Source organism: Physeter macrocephalus, chromosome 13 (assembly GCF_002837175.3).
Source record: "Physeter macrocephalus isolate SW-GA chromosome 13, ASM283717v5, whole genome shotgun sequence".
Classification (NCBI taxonomy): Eukaryota; Metazoa; Chordata; class Mammalia; order Artiodactyla; family Physeteridae; genus Physeter; species Physeter macrocephalus.
The window spans coordinates 7,439,882-7,461,389 of NC_041226.1; the positions used below are offsets into that span (position 1 = coordinate 7,439,882).

Here is a 21,508-nt window from a genome sequence, read left to right on the forward strand (position 1 = left end):
AAGAGAATGAAAAAAATATAGGTCAGAAACTCAGATCTATGTAAAGAAAGAAAGAATATCAAAGAAAGAATAAGTGGGGACTTCCCTGGTGGCACAGTGGTTAAGAATCCGCCTGCCAAGGCAGGGGACATGGGTTCGAGCCCTGGTCCGAGAAGATCCCACATGCCACGGAGCAACTAAGCCCGTGCGCCACAACTGCTGAGTCTGTGCTCTAGAGCCCGCAAGCCACAACTGCTGAAGCCCGTGTGCCACAACTACTGAAGCCTGCATGCCTGGAGCCTGTGCTCTGCAACAAGAGAAGCCTGCGCACCGCAACGAAGAGTAGCCCCCGCTCGCCGCTACTAGAGAAAACCCACACGCAGCAACAAAGACCCAACGCAGCCAAAAATAAATAAATAAATAAATAAATAAAAGAATAAGTGAAGGTAAAAAAACAAAAACTTTTATTTTTCTTCTTCTCAATAATATTAGCAAAAACATATTTGATTATGTATACTTATGCATTTGGTAACCTAGGTGAGACAGACCAATATCTTCATAGGTGAAATAGACCAATACCTTCAAAGACACAATCTGTCAAAAAAAATGGAAGATATGAATAGGCCTGTATCTATTAAAGAAATTGAATCAAGAATTAAAACCTTCCAACCCAGAAATCACCATGCCCGATGGGTTCACTGGTGAATTCAACTGAACATTTAAGAAAGAAATTATACCAATTTCCTACTATCTATTTCAGAGGATAGAAACAAAGGGAATACCTCTAGCTCATTCTATGAGGCCACTATTATCCTGATACCAAAATCATACAAAGACACTACAAAGAAAATAAATTAAAGATCAGTATCTTTCACGAATATAGAAGCAAAAATCCTCAACGAAATATTAGCAAATTGAATCCAAAAAAATGTAAAAAGAATTATACACCATGACCAAGTGGGATTTATTCCAAGTATGCAAAGCTGGTTCAACATTCAAAAATCAATTAATATAACCCATCACATCAACAGACTGAAAAAGGAGCACGAGAATGTTCTGGAAGAGTTTAAGCCTAGCTCTCACCATTCCCCACCACACTGTCTTGGGATTATTGAAGCCCACCTGTTCCCACAGAAATAGGCAGCAACAGCCCAGTTCTGGGTCGTATCAGCTCCCCCCAACCCAGCTGAGGTGAGGGGCTGATGACCCCAGGACTGGAGCCTGGCAAGCGGGGGACCCTGAGGGTTTACAGGTACAGCTCTGGGCAGTGCCATCGGTGATGGGTGGCTGCAGTGTTTCTGTGGCTCCTGGGGCTTTACTCGGGAGCTTCCCTCCGCTCCCCTTAAACTCACCGCAGGAGACACACAAGGGCCTCCATCGTGGCTTCTTGGTGACACACGTTAGCAGAGAGGGAAGCGGACACGGTCAGGGAAACAGAGCTCCTGGGCCAAACCACACCTCTGCGGAGAACAACCACTAGATGAAAGACATCAAGCCAACAGCATACATCCCTGAAGCAGAACTGTTGGGATAAATGGACCAAGGGGTAAGTTAACACATTAAATAAGCTCAAAGAGGTAAGGGAGCATAAAAGTAATGTGAACCAGGAAAAGAAGTTACCGAATAGGAAGCAAGTGCCTGATATACTCAAAGTGGGGCAGGAGGTCATTCCGAGATCTAGTGGAATTCTCAGCACAGCAGATGGAACTCCAGCTCCCTTGTCTACCCCCTGCAGTGAGAGTGAGAGAGGTTACGGGGATACCATTAGCCGCAGGCTTCCTCAGATGTTAAGGGTGTCCTCTGCAGACCTTAATCAGCCCCTCACCACACACCAGCGAGTTGCAGCACAGACGTGGAGAACGGTGCACTGCACTGCGTAGAGAGTTTATTTCTAAACCACGGGTCTGACTGGGTTATTCTCCAGCTTAAACACGTTTAGTGGCTTTCTGTCATCAGCAGAAAGAACTCAGAGTGACACGTGAAGCTCTTGACATCCTGGCCCCAAACTACCTCCTGCCATTCTCCTGTAGGCACCTTACGATCTAACAACACGAAGTCTGCATCCCAGATGGCAAAGCAAAGAGGTTCCTTCCAAGCGCTGATTCTGCAGATCTGTGATCGCTGCCTGGACCCTCTGGGGAGGAGGAGTGGGAGAGACGGCCGTGGTCCATCGGTGTGTCTGCCAGGGGCTCACGAGATGGGGAAAGCTTGCCATGCTGTGAATTAAGGAGCCTCTGCCAGAAGTCCTCACACATACCATGGTTTTTCATAGCTTCATGCCTTAGAAAATGCTGTTGCACTCGCCTAGAAGGTTCCTTCCCACGCTATCCACCAATGGAACTCCTACTCATCCTTCTAGACCCCAGCCCCTCACCAGGAGCCTTAGCACCTTCCTTTCCACGAGGCCGCAGCTATGACTACAGGCACACATCACACAGCGCTGGGGGGTTGTCTCTGGATTCATCTCTCCAACTGTGAACGCGTGGAGGGCAGGGACCAGGTTTCACCCTCCTCTTCATGCCCTGTGGGATGTGCAGTGCCCGTCACATAGAGACCATTTAATAAATGCTTGACTTAGTAATTAAATATGAATGTCTAGCTAGCTAATTAATCATAATGGATAATTATACATTACTAGAGGATCTGTCCAGGATGATTCCTTGGAATTCCTGCCTTGAGGGAAAGTAAAATTAGTCTAGCCTGGCTGCTCCTAGAGGCAGCTCAGCATCATTTAATTACAGGTCTTGTTAGGCCTCCTCTGAGCACCTGCCTGTCCTCTCGACTGAGGCTCCCCCTGAAGGGTCCCCTGGTTTCCACCGCAGAGGCTGCCGGCCTAGCAGTGCCAGCCAGTGTCAAGCAGGGAATGTGTCCGAGATTCAAGGTTTGGTTTTCAAATCTCCTAGACCCCCAAAGATGACCCTGTTCTGTGGAGGGAGACTTCACGTTCTTTAACAGGCAAAAGACCCGGGGGCTGTCTGACCCGCCAGAACGAATGATTTTCAGTATCAAGCTGAGCTTCCTTGAGGGTCGGGGCTCCATCCAGAGTGAGCACAGAGGTCCTGGGCACCCTTTACTGTCTCGTCTCTCACTGCACCCTCCCGCATGCACATCCCCTGGGCTGCTTCGTCCCTGGGGGAGGTGTTTCCTCAACCTGGAATTCTCATCCCAGTCCTGCCCAGCCCACCGTCTACTGGTAAACACCTACTCACTGGTCTTTTAAAACTCAGGTCAGTAGGTTCATTTGTACCATTTTTTTAGATTCCATATATAAGCGATGTCATATGATATTTGTCTTTCTCTGTCTCACTTACTGCAAGCAGTAGGTCAAATGAACCTACTTACAAAGCAGAAATAGACTCACAGGTGTAGAAGACAAACTTACGGGTACCAGGGAGGGAAGGGAGGGAGGGATAAATTGGGAGGTTGGGACTGACATATACACACTAGTATGTATAAAATAGATAGATACGATAGATAGATAAGGACCTACTGTAGAGCATGGGGAACTCTACTCCATACTCTGTAATGACCTGTATGGGAAAAGAATCTGAAAAAGAGTGGATACATGTATATGTATAACTGATTCGTTTTGCTGTACAGCAGAAACTAACACAACATCGTAAATCAACTCTACTCCAATAAAAGTTAATTTTTAAAAATAACTTAAAAAAAATAAAACTCAGGTCAGGCATCACCTTGCTGAGGAAGCCTCTCTGATCACCCAGCCCCCAGCCCCCAGCCCCAGGCCCCAGGAAGCACGGACCCTCCTTCTTTCAGGCCCTCTCGCCAAGCCCCTCCCACTCAATAGTGTTATTTGTGGGACTGAGTCTGCAGAGATCCCTGATGGGAGGCCAGGACAGTTAGGGACAAAGGGACAGGTTCTCCCACCATCGCAGGAAACAGTCCCAGGCCAAAGCCTGAGACAGCTACCCCAGCAGCAGGGCGGGCAGGCGGGAGCAGCTGACACAGCCATGGCAGGCTGTGCGGTCCTGCTGGGCTTAGACCATCAAAGGCGGGCAGGGCCGGGCTTTGGTGTAAGCAGGGAGGGCCGGCACCACTGCGGCTTCAGGCCTCCCCTGGGAATTTGTTTGCCCTCAATGTCGACATGAATCTTTGAAGCACTTCTTCCTTCCTGCCTCTGCTAGGGAAAGGAGACTAACTTGGAGCACAAGAATATATTGCCAAGTAGGGATTCCCTGGCCGTCCAGTGATTAGGCCTCTGCGCTTTCACTGCTGAGGGTGCGGGTTCAATGGGGAACTAAGATCCCGCAAGCTGTGCGGCATGGCCAAATTAAAAAGTCTATATTGCCAAATCAATTAGGAATGCCAAATGTATTGCATTCCTTCATTGCAAGGGATGCAAACCTCCTTGGCGGGCTGCAGAGGCCCCCTGGGGTTGACGCGAGCTCAACCTGCCTCGCTGAGGGATGGGAGCCCCGCCCGTGACAACAGCCAGAGGCAGCAGAGAACACGCCCCCCGCCCCCCATCAGAAGAGCTTCGGAGCTAAGATCCTGAGTCAGTTGACGTAGGCGGATAAGAATTAGAGAAAATGGTACCAACTTTTTGTAGGCATTTCTTCCGGGGTTGTTTTTCAAGAACTGTCTTCTTCAGGAGTTAATACTAAGCTCAACTTTTTTAGGGGAGAGAACTCTTTCCGAAAATTACAGACAGAAAAGCATCTGGAATTCCCTCCCCCTCCCCAAACCTGGTTTTGATTGTAGCCTGCCCATCCAGGCTGGGCGGCCAGGCACCCTAGGCACGATGAAAGAGCGGGGCTCCTAGTGTTTTACAGCTGGCTTAGCTTTTAAAGATTAACTCAGAAAAATAGTAAATGCATAGCACTTATTATGTGCTGGGCCCTGTTCTAAAGTCTTCATGTGAATTATTTATCTAATCTTCTCAACAAGCTTCTCGGGTAGCTATCATTATGATCTCCGTTTAACAGATAAGGAACCTGGGGCTGAAAAGTGCCAGCGACTTGCTCCAGGTCTCCCAGCTAGAGGGAGACAGCTGGGGTGAACAGCCAGGCAGCAGCCGGCCTCCAGAGCGCCCACTTTTAACCACCACACCGTCCCACCTTCAGCATGAAAGCCAGGGTGAGGTGTGCGGGACACAGAGGATGGTCACCGCATCACAGTGGGGTGACGGAAAGGCTCAACTGGATTTGGGGGTGACTCTTCCAGGGCGCTGGATGGTTGAGGGAAAGGAATGAGAAGCTGGGGCGTCCGTGGGGCTCTGGTCAAAGATGCAATCGCCTGGAATGACTAAGGGCAGCCAGGGGGCCAGTGTGGACGCGTCGGAGGGACTGTCAAGGGTCAGAACTAGAGAGACCCAGAAGACAAGCGAAAGCCAAGATGCATCCGAAAGTGGAGGATAAGAGCGGGAGCCACCGAGGGCCGAAACCAACACGGACAAGGAAGCAGGAGGTGGGAGCCCATGCGCAGAGACAGTGAGGGCCCAGCCGGAGCCTCCTGGTGTGCCCAGAGATCAGCCACCCGAAGGCCACGGGGTCGGGCTGGGCACAAGGAGGAGGTCAGCGTCAGGGGTGTCATATGGTAAGATGACCACAGGTGTTTGAAGTCTGACCACCGGCGGTGAAAACTGCACCCTAGAGAGATGAACCAGGACAGACTCCTTGGGAGCACGTGGTCAGGAAACACTTGGACTGGCCTCTGAATCCCTCTGGGCGGGGAGGCCACGGGCTTCTCCCTAAAAGGCCCGGGGGAAAATCTCCCTTCTGCGGCCACCGACTCACCTGCCGTGGCCTCACTCACTGAGGGTGCTGATGATGGCGCAAACCTGCCACCATGTCACGTCCTATAAAACAGGAGCATGGAAATCATTAGCAATGTGCCAGTGATCTCATGTCACTGTGGAGATTTCCCAAGGAAATAATTTCCTTTCCAAACACCAAGTATCATAATGATACAACCAAGATGGGTTTCTATTTATTCCTGGCCAGTCTCTCTCAGATTTATGTTCCAATCCTGAGATGGGACCTCTCACTGCATTTCGGCGCATTACTTAATCGAATGGTATGCTGGTTGACCCCAGCGTGTCTTAAGGTTGCGGTTATTTATGGATATGGTTTCGCCTGTGAGGTCACTGTGAGGCCTGATCTGCATATGTCTGTCAGGAGAGCTGGGGTGCTATTTGCATAAGAAGCCCTAGATCTCTTGGGAGGGCCCACAAAGAGGACCGCAGCGCTGCTGAAGGGCAGATTCTGCACATTTAGGGACCAGCTACCCAAGGGAAGACTCTAGTCAAGCCCCAAAGGAGAGCACTTTGGGTAAGCGGGGTCCCCACCCCACCTCAAGTCCAAAGTGAGCCAGTGAACACGTGCTCTGCTACAGAGGGCATCTCAGTGGGTACCGTGCATCATGGCACCACGAGCGGCTGCAGTCTCCCCAGCTCCTCCCAGGTCCTTCCTGGAAAAGAGGGTGTCCTTATGAGCCACACTGCACTGCAATGGACTTTCACTAAATTTTATGAAAACCGTTTCTTAAGCACCTCCTGGGGTAGGTGGGGCGAGAGAGCAAGACCAGGAGGTGTGATTCCTGCCCTCGAAGTCTCTTAACGGTCTTCTGAGGAAGAAAGACTTGTGCCATGGAAGCCAGAGCAGTGGTTTATCATATAGCTTTATGTCTTCCTGGTGGCCTGAGCCTTCTGTCATATGTAATGCCCCTCTTTGTCTCTAGTAATTTTCTTTGCTGTGAAGTCTACTTTACCAAATGTCAATATAGCCACTCCTGCTTTTTTTTTTTATTTATTTTTTGTTTTTGCGGTACGCAGGCCTCTCACTGCTGTGGCCTCTCCCGCTGCGGAGCACAGGCTCCGGACGCGCAGGCTCAGCGGCCACGGCTCACGGGCCCAGCCGCTCCGCGGCATGTGGGATCTTCCCGGACCGGGGCTCGAACCCGCGTCCCCTGCATCGGCAGGCGGACTCTCAACCACTGCGCCACCAGGGAAGCCCCCTGCTTTTTATTATTATTTGCATGGTGTATCTTTTTCTATTCTTTTACTTTCAACCTACCCATGTTGTTGTATTTGGAGCTTCTTGTAAACAACGTATGTTGGATTTTTTTATCCATTCAATGTCTGTCTTTTAATTGGTGTACTTAGACCATTCACATTTAAGGTGATTGTTGATGTTTCAGGGCTTAAATCTGCCGCTTTATTATTTGTTTTCTGTTTGTTTCTTCTAATTCCACCATTTCTCTTTTCTTACCTTCCTCTGGTTACCTGAGCAGTTTTTAGGGTTCCGTCTTGATATACTTATAACGCCTCTGAGTAATTTGTTTGGCATAGTTTTCTCAGTAGCTGCCGCAGACATTACAATATACATATATAATTAATCACAGTCTACTGGTATCAGTGGTACTGGTGCCACTTTGAGTGAAGTATAGAAACCTCATTAGTCCTCTTACCTTCCCCATTTTTAAAAGTTCGTTTTCTTAAGTATTTCCTCCTCCACATATATTGAATACTAGTCAAATGGTGCATAATTGCTTCAACCATCAAATACGTTTTAAGAAACTCATGAGAAGTAGGATAGTCTACTTACCCCCATTCTTACCCATTCTGAGGTTCTTGTTAAAGCGCCGAGGCTTCTTCTGTTATGTCCTTTATGTCTAGAGAACTTTCTAAAAGGACAGGTTGACTAGCAACAAAATCTCCTCGCTTTTCTTTGTCTGAGAATGTCTTTATTTCCCCTTCATTCTTGAAAGATAATTTCAATAGATACAGAATTTGTGGTTGACAGTTCTTTGCTTTCAATACTTGAAAAATGTTGTGCCACTTCCTCCTGGCCACCATGTTTTCAGATGAGAAATCTGCTGTCATTTGATTATTTTCTCCATATAAGTAAAGGCTTGTTTCTCTCTGGCTGCTGTCGAGACTTTTCTTTTTCTTGGTCTCTAGCTCTTAAAAGTTTATCACACGTCGTGCCATGGGTTTCACACCACTTGGGCTCATCCCGTTTGCGTTTCACTCAGCATCTTTTGCATCAACAGATTCTTGGCTCAGACCCACTGGTAACCCTCCCCGCAAAAGTAGGGCACCTACTCCCACTGATCTCCCAGGATCAGCGTGAGCTCAGCTTCCCTCCAGGGTCCCACCGACACCCGGCAGTGGGGAGGTGAAGGGCTGACTCATGCTGTTTTGCTACTGCAGGGCTGGGGCAGAAGCTCAGCTCCTTGCTGGGCCCTGCGGACACAGGGAAGTGGAAGAGGTGAATCAGCCTGCTGCCTGGCCCCATTCTGCTTCCCACACCTCATTCTGTCTCTGATACCAGAGACAGGAGTGTGAGGCTCAGCTAGCTACTGGGCTCCACCGCCACTACCCTGGCAGGGGAATTGGAGCTCTGCCTGCTTCCACTGAGCAGGGCACAGACGATCAAGTACCCACTTGGTCCCTAGACATCCCCCAGACAGAGGATTAGAGCATCACTGCTTCTACCAAGTCAGAGATGGAGGATTAGCCCTCTGCTTAGCTGTACCGAGCAGGGGTAATCAGAGTGCCGCCGCCTGCTTCCACAGGGCAGCGCGGTTGTGGCAGAAGACCAGCTCCCTGCTTGGCCCTGCTGAAACTCGGGGGTGGAGGTGTAGTTTTTCCACTGGTGTTTGGCTAGAGCAAGGCGAGTATTGCCAAAACGGGGTTCCGGTGTTAGGTCACCCTTTTCTCAGTCTTTGGGCTATGGGGAACAGGCTTTTCTTGAAGATATTTTCGGTCTGGGTGGGCCTGTGGGCAATTCCAGGTTGGACGTTTATGTAGAACCCTGTCTGGAATATACTGGAGGCAATAAAGAAACCCTGGGGACCCACCACTGTGATGTTCCTCAAGTCCTGAGGACCCTGGGAAGTCTGCTTCCTTCTTTCTGCCTTTCAGAGCCTTCTTATGCTTTCCTGCTGTGTTATGTCCACAGCCTTTTAGTTGTGAGAGGGAGATGCTGGGAGGAATGCAGCTACTTCATCTTGGCTGGAACCGAAGTCTGACCATATCTGGCATATGTAGGAGAGATCAGATATGTTCCGAGAGACCTACAGTTTCCCTTGGGGTTACAGGCAATCTCAGAGCTCCCTCCTGACCAAGTGGAGTGGAGAAGTAGCTGAGAGAAAGAGCCAGTGAGCTTGCCAAAAGGTTACCATGACACGATAGGAAGGTTTTATTGCTCTGAACATGCCTTTCCCACAAATTAACACTAAGTCATGATCCAGGAACCCTGCACACTGAGCCAGTTTCAAAACATAAACTACAAACTTTATAGAGCACAGCTCACTTTCCCATGTTGGTCGGATACATTTGGTTGTTATGAATTACTCAGTAGGTGACCCAAGGCACTTAAAACACCACCATGAACACCATAAGTGAGTCAACGTTTCTGGAACCTAAATTCGAACATTTCGTAACTGTGGCTTTTTCAGCCTTGATCTTCAAAGGTATTTTATGAAGCCTAACATATACAAGGCACCATGGTTGCATCCAAGCACGAGGGAGTAGCACGTGAGGTTAATTGATATGGGCTTTACTGGGAACTTGGTGTGAAGAAACTGAGTCAATAAGATGCCCATTGAAAAGCTTTGATATGCTGCAAGAAACAGTGACTTTTGTCCTCAATTTCTGACATCTCTTTTAACAGGACGTTTCTAAACATCTGTTTCTGAAGCAGAGCAGGAAATCTCTCAGCAGCCATAACTCTTTGGTTGTGTCACATGGCAACTACAGGCTGTATTTTTTTTTAATCCAACCAGGAAATCTTTCTTCTTCCTTTTAAACTAGTTCAAAGCAGAGCATTTAACGGGCATTTATACGTAGGGAGAGTTTGAGAGGCCACTTGTACAAATGGTGTCACGAGATGAGTCATGGTAAAGGATGTGATTCTGCTTTTGGCAGGTTTATGAATGGGGCTGCTTTATTAGCAAGCTGGGGGCGAGGGGGTGCCACCTGATATTCTGAGTCAGTCCCATAGAAAAGGAAGGCAAATTGCAAGTGTACTTGTCAGGTACCTCGCTTCTGGGCACCTCTCTGAAGCAAGAGTAACTGTTCTGGCCCTTTGTTTGACTGAATGGCTTTCAGAACTGTTTCCAATCTCTATGACAGAAGCTTATATGGCTTCAGTGGCCGTGGATTACACAGAGAGGGTGTGTGTGTGTGTGCGTGTGTGTGCCTGCACGGTAGGGGGAGGTCAAGGTAGTTTTTTTTTCTCGGTGAAATATATGAGGTGCCATATGGTGGGACAACCTGAGAATACCAGGTGTGCCTGCATCGGAATCTAATGTGCTGTTACCATGGAGACCAGAGCTCCCTCAGCTATGCAGGGCCTCTACTTCCCCCATCGGAGGCGCTTACTTGTCTAACAGAAACAGGGGCTCTGACATACAAAAGAAGTAAACCTTGAAGGCAAGGCTTTAGCAATTTCTAATTTGTTTTTCCTTGATTCTTTCTAAAGAGTTTTCTCCCTCTCTACTCATGGCTTATTTGAGCAAAGGCTTTGTTGAACTAGCAGTAATAATAGCGGCATTTATTAAGATGGTGCTTTGTGTTATACATACTCTATCTACCCTCTGGAGTGAGTGTTTCATCTATATTTTTACAGAGGAGAAAACCAAGGCTTCAAGAAAATAGGATATTTTCCCAAGTCATAAATCTCATAAACAGCTGTCTAAGTTGGAACTTGAACCCAGATCTATCTGACTTCAGCCTGTGCACTTAACTCCCTGCCAAAGGGCACTGAATTCATTACATCTGGAGTATGTCTTTTCAAAGGATCTCAAGCTTTTTAGTCCTATGAACTAAGAACTGTTAAGTAAAAGAAAAAGGATGTGAAGTTCCTGAATGCTTTAGAATAGCCAAGTAATGACCTATTAACGGGAAAAGCCACAACCACATTGAGAACAAATGGCTAAGATTTACTGAGCATCTGTATGTGTCACTCATTCTTTCAGCGAATACATATTGAGACCTACTTTATGCCAAGCATTGTTCTAAGTCCCCTGGATGCAACAGTGAACAAAACTAACGAATCAGACAAAAATCCCTGCCTGTGGGGACTTCGTAGACTCCCCAGTTTGTGTCTGCGTCAGACACTCGGCCATGGGAACTCAGAAGTGGTAAAACATGGTCCTTACCCTGGAGTTTATGATTAAGAAGCCAAGACAGACACACAGATGACCTAACTGTAATGCACTGAGATAAGTGCTAGAATCCAGAGGGGGATGAAGTTCTGGGTATGGTGGCTACTGGGTGGGCATGGGGGCTTCCAAGGTTCTTCTTGCTAGCGTTAGATGACTAGAGCCCTCAAGAGATCCCAGATCCAGTGACCTGCCTGGAGGTCCTCTGGGACCCTCATGGCCAACTCTTGAGAAACGGGAACCCCTCAGGTGGCACGTTCTCATGCAGGCCTTTGTCCTGTAGTGACTTTCCTACCAGGTCTCCCTCACTTGTGTATCAGGCAATTCGTAAGTATAGGATTTTACATCTGTTCCTAACTCACTGCATTTCTTTACATTTCATTTTGCTCATTCTAGCTCTTCCTTCCACCTGAGCTCTTTTTAAACATTGTTTCAATAACCTTAAATATAATCTGTTCTTCCAGCTTTGGGTCATCTAGAAATTTGATATCTTCACCTTCTCTTAAAACACTTGGAGAACAGGGTCAAGGACAGGCCTAGAGCAAGGTATTAAAGCCTTCTTTCCAGGCCAGCAGAAATCCACTAAATAATACCCTTTGGTGTAGTCGTTTGACCAGCCAAGTACCCACGTAACTATCACTGAGGTTACATCTCTCTACAGTGTCCATAAGGACGTCACTGGAGACGTTACCAAATGCCTGGGCAAAGTTCCTCCTTCCATCCATCCACACACACACACACACACACACACACACACACACACACACACTTGCCTTAACATTCAAAATGTAAGATGAGAATACCGAATTATCTGGCTCTAGCCATGACAGTAAATTCAGGCCAGTCGTTTACACTTGGGTTTTGCTGAAATGGTGCCAGACTGTCAAACACAAATGAAAAGTTACCAAACAACTGTCCCACTTTGTTTTATTAATTTTTGAGTAGACAAGCAGTATCGGAGCCACACATAAATGGAGTTCACTGTTAGCATTAAATAAAAGAACAAAGTAAATCTAATATACTTTAATGAAATGCACGGCCATGATTGTGCTGCATGGTGATTAAATAGAATTATAAGACATTAACAGCAACTGAAATAACTTTCTTACACAGTAGAAAATCCTGGGGGTGAGAACTGGGTTAAAGAAAGATCCTTTAAAAAAAGGAAAAGATATGGGTAGGGGGAAGAAATCAGGGCCATCTAATAAGATCAGGGTTAGGGATGGGTTTTGCCCTTATTTAAGCCAAGCAATTCCAAAGACTGTGGAGTTTCCAATCCCTGCCCCTGACTAAATTTACAATCTGGGAATTTGGGCAGGGAGAATAGAGTCTAAGAATATTTGTTCAGCTCTTCTAAGAGAAAAGAAACTAAAGAGTTCTAAAAATCAAAAATCAACTAGAGCTGCTTCTAGGAGTATTGTTAAGATGCTAAAAGGTGAAAGGCAGTGCCTTCCCTCTAGTACAGCAACAAGAGGAAAGCGGGCCTTCCTGTCCAAGAACTTGGTGAGTCAGTTCAAATTATCTAGGAACCCATTAAAAATTCAGGCACCTAGATCACTCCGAAGCCTACTGATCAAGACCTCAAGGAAGGGGGTTTAGGCATGTGTATTTTTAAAAGTTCCCTAAGTGGCCCTGACAATTACCCAAGTTGATTATCTAGAACCTTTATGCAGATAAATTCTGCACCTAAGGGTCATTAGAAATCACAGCCAAAGACAGAAGACAGACTGGGGAAAGCAAGCTGAAGAAGTAGAAAACCCCAAGGGCTACAATGCCAATGTGTGTCAGAAAATTTAACCAGGTTGCTTTGCTAACGCCTACCACCACTCAGGGGAAAGGTACTCTGACGGAGACGGCCGAGGGGGAGCTCGTTCTGATGCAGCATCGAGCAGGCCCTGTGGGATGTTAAACCACGAGGCCTGAGAAAACCTAAGTGAGGGAACTGAGCACTTGATTTGCGGAGAGAAGATGTTTTAGGAGGCGAGAGGAAGTGATAAAACAGAGAGAGGCCTTTTCAAAATTTAGTCAGACTGATCTTGCCTCTAGTCTGCAGAAGCCAAAGCTTTGGCAGAAGCCGAATTTTCAGTTAACTCCTTCCTTCTCTTTTCCCTTTCACTGCCACAGGCTAAGGGTGGAAACTCTGTGTCCAGGGAGGGGCGCTCTTTCTAGCCTAGAGCACAGCCCATATGAGCCACTCAACCTCAACTACTCAACTACGCTGGCAGCTCTGCAAGAAATTCCATACTTCTGTGACCTATTTCGTCTAGCACACTCACAAATGCAAACAAATATTTAAATTATGCTGGTCACAGGTCCAAGAGATTTTAGAATGTGAAGTGTGATTGTCACCCAAGCTTTGTGCGTCGGTAGGAGCCTGCCTGTGAGCTGCCCCTCAGAGGAAGCGACTGCACTGTACACTGAAGGCTCACCGTGGCACATGGGCCACAGTCACCCCACTCGCTTTCCTTCTGAATCTTGTTTGTGAGCCTCTCATGCAATAGGCACTGTGTCTCCCCGGTAACCAGCCCCTCCCCAAAGTAGAGGCAGCTCCTATTTTGCCCCTTTTCTGTTGTGCTCCAGTCACAGTCCTCTACACGAGGCTCTTCCGGTAACTTCCATCTACTTTATCACTTTTTCATTGGTCCCTGACCTCAGAACTTGAAATCTCTGAAGAGCAGAAGCGGGGTGCTAGGACAGCCAGTGGCTGAGTAAAGGTTACCCACACTTCCCACAGGCGGTGCTGGGTCTTGCTCTTTTTTATCAGCGGAACCCCGCGAGAACGTGAGAAGCCCGTGGAATCCCCAGCGAACATCCCGCACACGGTCTAACGTCTCCAGTATTGACAGTCATCCACCTACCGTCCCCCCGCAAAGGCTAAACACACTCCATACAGGTTTTATTTTAAATCAAATCAGCTCAGGGTGCAGACTATTTATAAAACAGAGATGCGGTCTGCCTTGGCAGGAACTGACTCACTATTGTACTGAACAACTCCTGGTGGTCTGCTGACGCTACGTGGTAAATTTAAATCGGTTGCCTCTAATACGAATATGTGGCTGGGAAAAAAATTGATAGAAAATTGCACCAGTGTTCATCCCAAGACCGACCGCTCGGGTTCTGTGTTATTTCTGTCTCCAGAAGGGGTGTGATTTCAGCAACGGTAAAAGCATTTTCTTATCCGATTAGCAAAGCACTTCTTCGCTGAGATTTTCACAAGTTGACGTTACGAAGAGAGTACTGTTGTGAGGTCTTGCTGTGTGACCTTGGGCAAACCACCTCCCTAGGCCTCAGTTCCTCCACTAGAAAACTAAGAGCATGAGATCTCTAAATGTCCATCCAGCCCTACAGCGTTCTGGCCTTCTAGTTCTAAAACTTCCAAACATGAAAATTAAAAACAGAAAGCCAACTGAACAGCCTGCTCAGCCAGGATGACAAGTGGCTGTGAAGGGCAGTTACACGGGTGGGCACCACCTGTGCGGAGGGCATCCTGTTCCCAGTTACTGACCCCCTCCCCGGAGGAGGACTGTACATCTCTAGCATCCGCCACGTGACGCCTCTTGGAGAGAATATTTCCCGGTTCCACTGACAAAAGGTTTGGCCACATGACTTGTTTTGACCAGTGGAACGTAACAGACACGATGTATGAGACATCTCGAGAGGAGTTCGAAGAGCCTCTGAGGGCTTCTGAGACCTCCTGCTCTCCTCCCTGTGCCACGAGGACAGGGGCCACTGAAGGTTTTAGGGATCTCAAGAAGACACCGTGCAGGGAGCACAATCAGAGCAAAAGCAGAGCTGCAGATGACATGAGAATAGGAAGCCTACCTTTGCTATTGCAGCCACTGAAATGTGGAGGTCGTTTCACTCCCTCAGTCTCACCTAGAGAAAGCTGACTGACCGGCCACTCCACGGGGCACATATGATAAACACCCAAAGGAGGACAAGGATGACCCGGCTAAGGTGTGCTCTTCGGATGAGCGCTCCTGGCGGCGGCCGCCTTGTGACTCGGCACCATGGACACCGGAAATACGCAACTCTCCGAATTCGCAGCACCGGCTGCCTCAGACAGGAGTTTGGGGCTGGCCAGACGCCACCGTTACGGCGAGGCCCTCGATTCACTATGCATCTAACTGGGGCTCAATGGGGTAAAGAGGGACCCTGGACTTATCAGCCAGAGGCGCCAGGCCACTCCCTGACGACTGAATTCCCACGTGTCTGCGGAAAACCTTGATCCTATCCCTGAAGCCAAGTCATGCCACCTTTGAAACCTCACAGCGGCTCTCAGTTCAGAGAGGTCATCTCCAGGGGCCAGTCTGTGCTTCTATTGTTTTGTGGTTGATCATCTGAATGAAAACGCAGTATTTAAAGATTTCGCAAAGAACAAATGGCTTCTCTCACTCAGTATGAGGAACGCCAGAGTCAACGATCTGCAAGGTCCCTTTCAGCTCTGAAACAGATCAGGCTTAAACCATTACCTAATCTGGACATCACTGTCCCCACCATTTGACAGGCGGATATCGTATCTATTAGTGGCACACATCAACTTTATGCAGCAAGTTAGGGCAGAAAAACCGATGAATTTTCCAAGTGAACTGACTTCACGGTCTAGGTGAGATGAACATGGTTACAAGGCAAACCTGCACCTACTTATCAGTCTTTGTTCGGAGAGTAATGTGTACGTTACTTTAAGAGAGAAAAAGAGAAAGAGCACTAATCAGATTTACATGTGAACACAGTCAAAATAAAGAACTCAAATCTATTTTTTTTCATTCTTATACAGCGTGAGGGCCATAGCCAAAAGAAATTACTATTAAGTGTGAGTAATGCAAAAGAGATTGTGTGAATTTCAGTTTGAAACGTGTGAAGTTAATATACAACTTTAAATTAAGAAGTGCCTTTTGATTTATAAAGTAGCCTTGATCCACACGTGGCAAAAATTCTATCCCACAGACAACTCCATGATGGGCTCCCAGGCTGCATGCGGACCTGGAGAAATGGAGGGGAATTTCGTAGCACTGAGAAGACCCTGTGACTGCGAAGCAGCGCCGTCATCCACGGCAGTCACGACCAGAGCACCCGAGGCGTGCTGCTGCGGGGCCTGTACACGCAGGGACTACGGCCGGGCCACCACCCCTCCTGAGAAGACCGGCGAGGCAGTCTCGCGACAACTGCACAACCAGTGCTCAGGATAAGGGACCTTTAAGCTACATAAAAATGAACGGAAATGAAGTTTTGTGTTTACTAAGGTCAGGTCCACAGACTAACATCCAACTTTGCCATCATCACACAGTGAAGGTTTCTTCGCGCCAGTGTTCTTCACAAGGGCTTTGCTTAACGGGGGTCACAGAGAAGCAAGAGCCTTCTTGCAGGATTCTCACTGCCCACTGGGGACGGAGCCCCTCCTGTGTGCGGAGTCCTGCGGGGGAGACGGCGACGACCCCCGCTCCCTGCCCTCCCAGAGCTCACCGCCTAGCAGGTAGCAGAACCTGCTCTGGTAAAAGGCAACTGATACCTGTGACACGAGTCAGCAGGAAGACGGTGACCGTCACCGCTACTGGACTAGTATCCCCGCTCTCGCCACGCGGTAATCTCCTCTTCCTGATTCAGGACATCACCTCCTCGGTGGTTCTCCTCCTCCACACGGCTGCTCAGTCACATGCTCACCGTGGCTGACGCATCTAGGATTCGGTGATGGTTTGTTTCAGGGCTTTCTCTACCGGGACGAGTTCCTTAAGGCCATGGCTGTGCCTCAAATCTACTGGGCATTCAGTAAGTTAAAGTGACTTTATATGGGTCTAAATAATAGACCTACGTAAATCAATTAATATCTGTATGAGATTCAAATTAGAAAACCTGGAGAAATAAGTCCTGGCGAGACCTTTCCAGGCGCCCTTTGTGCACAATCCCCCACAGATTACACAGAAAACTTCCTTACCCAGAAAACCTTGGAAAACTCCCCTTTATGCAAACTGAAACCCTCTGACATCATGTGATGCTTTTTCTTTCTGTGAAAAGCAAATGGGACTAACAAACTGCAACTCTGGTCTGTGATTCTTAAGCGAAGTACACAAAGCTCTACCTGTGTGACCTTCTCTAGGACACATGCATGTTATCTGCAGTAAGGAAAGACAGTGACAGTGTGTAGCTTGTAAATTCCATATTTAAAGTGCCTCTTTTTGAGGAATTACGCTTGCTTTTTTTTGTTCCTATTGTAAAGAGGGAGAAATTTGAGCCTCAGTCTGCGAAATGAGGCAAGAGCGTTCGAGCTCAGTGCTACTACAACCCCGCGTTTGGGTTCACGAAAGGTACTAAAAGCGGTGAGAACAGGACCCTCTCTTCATCCTGCCTCTCTTACCTTTGCTGGAAAAATAGCCTAAGAGCTCTCACGAGCGTTTGGCAAAACACTTCTGTGTACACGGGTCTACCCTGACCACTAGGGAAGCCACGCCAGTGCAGGGGTGGTTGCAGAATCTCGCCTCTGGTGAAAGGCTGAAAGCAGTGTGGGTACCGCCTAGACACAGATCAGGCTGTGTGTTTCAGGGAATGAAAGGAGAGTGGGACACTTTGGTCTATTTCTGGTGCCCTAAGATTTCTGTTACATCACAATAAAAGTATCGGAGCAAACTCTAGCTCAGGGAAGAGAGTGGTCCCTAACTGTGGCAAATCCAAAGCAGCCATTCCCCCCGTGAGTACAAATGGCACACTGCCAAGCAAACAGACCCCATGCGCTCTGAGCACAGGGTCAGGAGCCTTCCTCACCACGGCATCTACGTATCTGAGAGGGACTGACAAAGAGCCAGGCTAGGCATCCAGAGCTGCTTTATTTGCAGGAACGAACAAAACCCATATTAAATAAAAAGAGCTAACCAGTGATGTGCTGTGAACTGGCTCCGCAAGGGGGCGTGTGGAGGAGGAATCCTCACTTGCGCTGTTTGCCGATTTCCACGGTGTAAATACTCTCACCATAGCCAATTTCAAGCTATCAAGGTTGAAAGACTTGCAACATTTTAAAATATTCAACGATTGGCTCCGAGGGACATCCATGGTGGCGCAGTGGTTAAGAATCCACCTGCCAATGCAGGGATCCCGGGTTCGATCCCTGGTCCGGGAAGATCCCACCTGCCGCGGTGCAACAAAGCCCGTGCGCCACAACTACTGAGCCTGCGCTGTAGAGCCCGTGCCCTGCAGTAAGAGAAGCCACGGCAACCAGAAGCCCGCGCACCGCAGCAAAGAGTAGCCGCTGCTCTCCGCAACTAGAGAAAGCCCGCACGCAGCAACGAAGACCCACCGCAGCCAAAGGAAAAAAAAAAAAAAAACTTAAAAAAAAAAATTGTCTCTGAGAAAGCCTGTGAGGAGCCAGCTCGAGCACACCAGCGCGGCTCACATTTATTGAGGGTTTATTATGCGGCCAGAAACTGATAAGCACTTTATATTTCAATTATCTCATTTCATCTTCCCAGCAGTCCTGTAAGGAAGGTCCAACATCATCATCTCCATCTGACGGTGAGAAAAGAGATGCACAGAGAGGGTAAGCAACTTGCCCCATGTCACCCAGCTGGGAAGCGGCGGAGCTGGGGCTGGAATCCCGGTTCTGACTCCCGAGCTGAAGTTCTCCCAACCCCACAGTGCTCTCCTGGGACAGATCCTTGTTCCCCAAATAACAGATCTCTAGCCAAAGGGCCAGGATGGGGCGATGACCAGAGTATGCACGGCCCAAATAAGACGAGACATTTGCAGTTCATGCCAACCTCCCTCACCCAGTCACAGAACACACGGAGACTCCTTCCCTTGGAACACTCAACCTCCTCCTTTCTTGATTCTTCCTTCCAGTCTGACTCTCACCCCTTTGCACTTCCCTGTCAGGAACGAGAGCCTCTGTCCTGCTCTTCGTCCCCCAACAAGCCCACTCACATTTAGCTGACCAGCTCTATCCCTCCGGGAACAAGGACAGGTCGGCAAGCAGCGCCCTCCTTGGGAGCGACAGCTACCTGCACGTCCCCCCAACCAGGACAGGAACCAACGTTCCCAGTGCAGGAAGCAGCGAGCACACAGCCCGGGGCATGCTTTCCCCACGCAGTGGAGGAACCGTGGTGGACGCGGCCCAGGGATCACTGATAAATGAAGAGGAAGAAATGGACAGTGATATATTCATATCATATCCAGAAGTCAGGAATTATTCCAAGTCTGAGGAGAAATGAAAACTCAGGACGGGAATTAAACTTGTCCTAAGTCATTGAAGGACCATCACCTCCAGACTAAGCAGAATCAGGAAAACAATCAGTGGGGCTGACAGAGAACTGGAATTCATGGGCAGATGAGGGTCAGGGTGGCAGGCGGGGGAAAGACTCCCAGGCCCTGATCTCGAGGATCTGTTTCCATTGTTCTGTGATTTTGTTGCCAAAAACAGTGAGTTTCTTATTAGAAAACTCTAATATGTGCGATTTAAACTTGAAACAATTTTCCCTATTTAAGTATCTTCCACATTGCAATTATTCAAAAACTATTGATCAAATGAATGGAGGAAGGAATATATTTATATAAAGAAAATAGTTGGAATTTTGTGTTTTCAGGCTATGTTATTCACAATGCAAATTATGAAACACATATATGCCTGTGTAATACATTACGAAGCGAATTCACAAAGATAGATTTGAGAGATCTTGGGCAAATTCATCTTAAGAGGAACCCATTTTGTGTTCCAGCTATTACCACGTTTAGGTTAGATTCTCCTCAGCAGTGGAACTGTAGTCATTCACATTATAATGTGCACACAAGTGTTCTTTAGAATAAAATAAAATGTAAACTAATGGTGATTAAAAAAATAATAAAAATCTTCCAAATGAAGAGGTTCAGTGGGTTTTGAAACTATTCATACAAAATGCAACCTTCCAATTAATGTGCAAGAACTGACTGACACCAGGGAAGATGCAAATTTAACAGCCAAAGTTAAATGAGAAGTTCTGCATAATTAGTGGCTGTGATTAAAAAATGAAGCTCATGATTTATAACTGCAGCCAATGATTTATTTCTTCTACTTGGATCTACACACTTTTGTGAGGTAACTTTTTCATCTACAAAAGTCATTAAAACGAAGCCCTAAAATTAACTAAATCGCTGTACCTAGTTAGTCTAGCCCAAGGTATTTTTTAAAAAATGAACCATATTTAATCTCATGGCTCTCGATAAAAATATTATTCATGATTTTTGGAGGGCATTTTGTGCCAATAAAATTATTTTTCATGTTTTCATATTTACAGTCCTTAAATTTTCTAATTTTGTGCATATTTTTATAAATTACAAATATTCTGTAGATTATCAATATAGTAAATATATCGTAATATAGTGTAAACTATCGTGTAAAACTCACAAACATCTTACTGCTGGAGAGGCATCGTCACATGAGTTTGTAGAGCACTGTCCCAGGTCACACGAAATGACCAGCACAATCCTGCCCTACACGGCACATGCAATGAGGTCAAGAGCCGCGACTGACTTTCAGGCCGAGGGCTTTTAGGAGGCAGGAGGGCGGGCAAGCACTGCCTGGATTTCTATAAATACTGCTCTTTAAAAACCACCTTAATCAATTTGTAAGCATATTTCCTTTGTAAAGTAAAATAATTATCACATAAAAGCGAAAGGTAAAAGTCTCCCTTCCTGCAAGAGGTTTTTCATTTTAGTTTGAATAAAGAAAAATTCAGGTGCTAAATTTCAAAAGGAATTCATCTATCATAAAAGATTTTTCTAAAATAGTAAAAGTTCATTTATAGTGCAAACTAATAAAATACATAAGAAACTGGTATACTTTGAAAAGCACAGAAAAGATGTTTTCATTGTTTAATAATCCCACACTAAAAAAAAATCAGGGGAAAAAAGAGTTTTCATTAAGAATAGGAACTAAAGAGGCTGTTTCTTATGATAAGCAAATCTGTATTTCATACCATTCCCTAATGAGAAACTAGGAAAATGTGCTTTTCTTTTACCATGAATATTTCTGGATGCAGTTTCTAGCTGCCTTGAGTGAAGTCCATTCTTATGTTGCTATGTTTCTGCAAATCTCTTCCAGAGCCGCTGTGCTGGATGACATTTTGTCCAATTAGTTGTCAGCATATTTCCTTTTACCTTCACTGCAATAACCTTACTTTTTCTAAGAAGATTTCACACCATCAACCCGTTCATTTAAAACTACACAAGAAGCTGTTCTCAAAGACCCACTGCTAGGCAACAGAAACCTGTGAACTAAGTCTCAGGTGAAAAACAGTTCTCTTCGAAGAGAGATGAGAACAATTACGGTCATTTCACAGTAAATTATTAATTTAATCCAGAATACAACATCATCTTGTTAGAATTTCTAAATGGATGTCAAAACAAAAAAGACAACCTACTTAAGCATTTTTATGAATGT

At 46.8% G+C, this 21,508-nt stretch overlaps 1 protein-coding gene across 7 annotated transcripts in view; it reads right to left on the bottom strand.

Annotated features, from left to right (window-relative positions):
* Positions 1-522: 522 nt before the first annotated feature.
* Positions 523-21,508, bottom strand: part of KATNAL1 (katanin catalytic subunit A1 like 1) — a 106,388-nt gene continuing 85,402 nt past the window's right edge. For 6 of the 7 annotated variants that reach the window (XR_008618978.1, XR_008618975.1, XR_003682623.1 and 3 more), the window contains 3 exons: positions 1,600-1,708; positions 1,332-1,501; positions 523-573 (listed from right to left, as the gene is read on the bottom strand). The gene's annotated coding sequence lies outside the window, so the exon portion shown is untranslated. Of the gene's footprint in view, positions 574-1,331; positions 1,502-1,599; positions 1,709-2,152; positions 2,502-21,508 lie in introns of those variants that run through there. The other variant, XR_008618979.1, reaches the window with a different exon arrangement.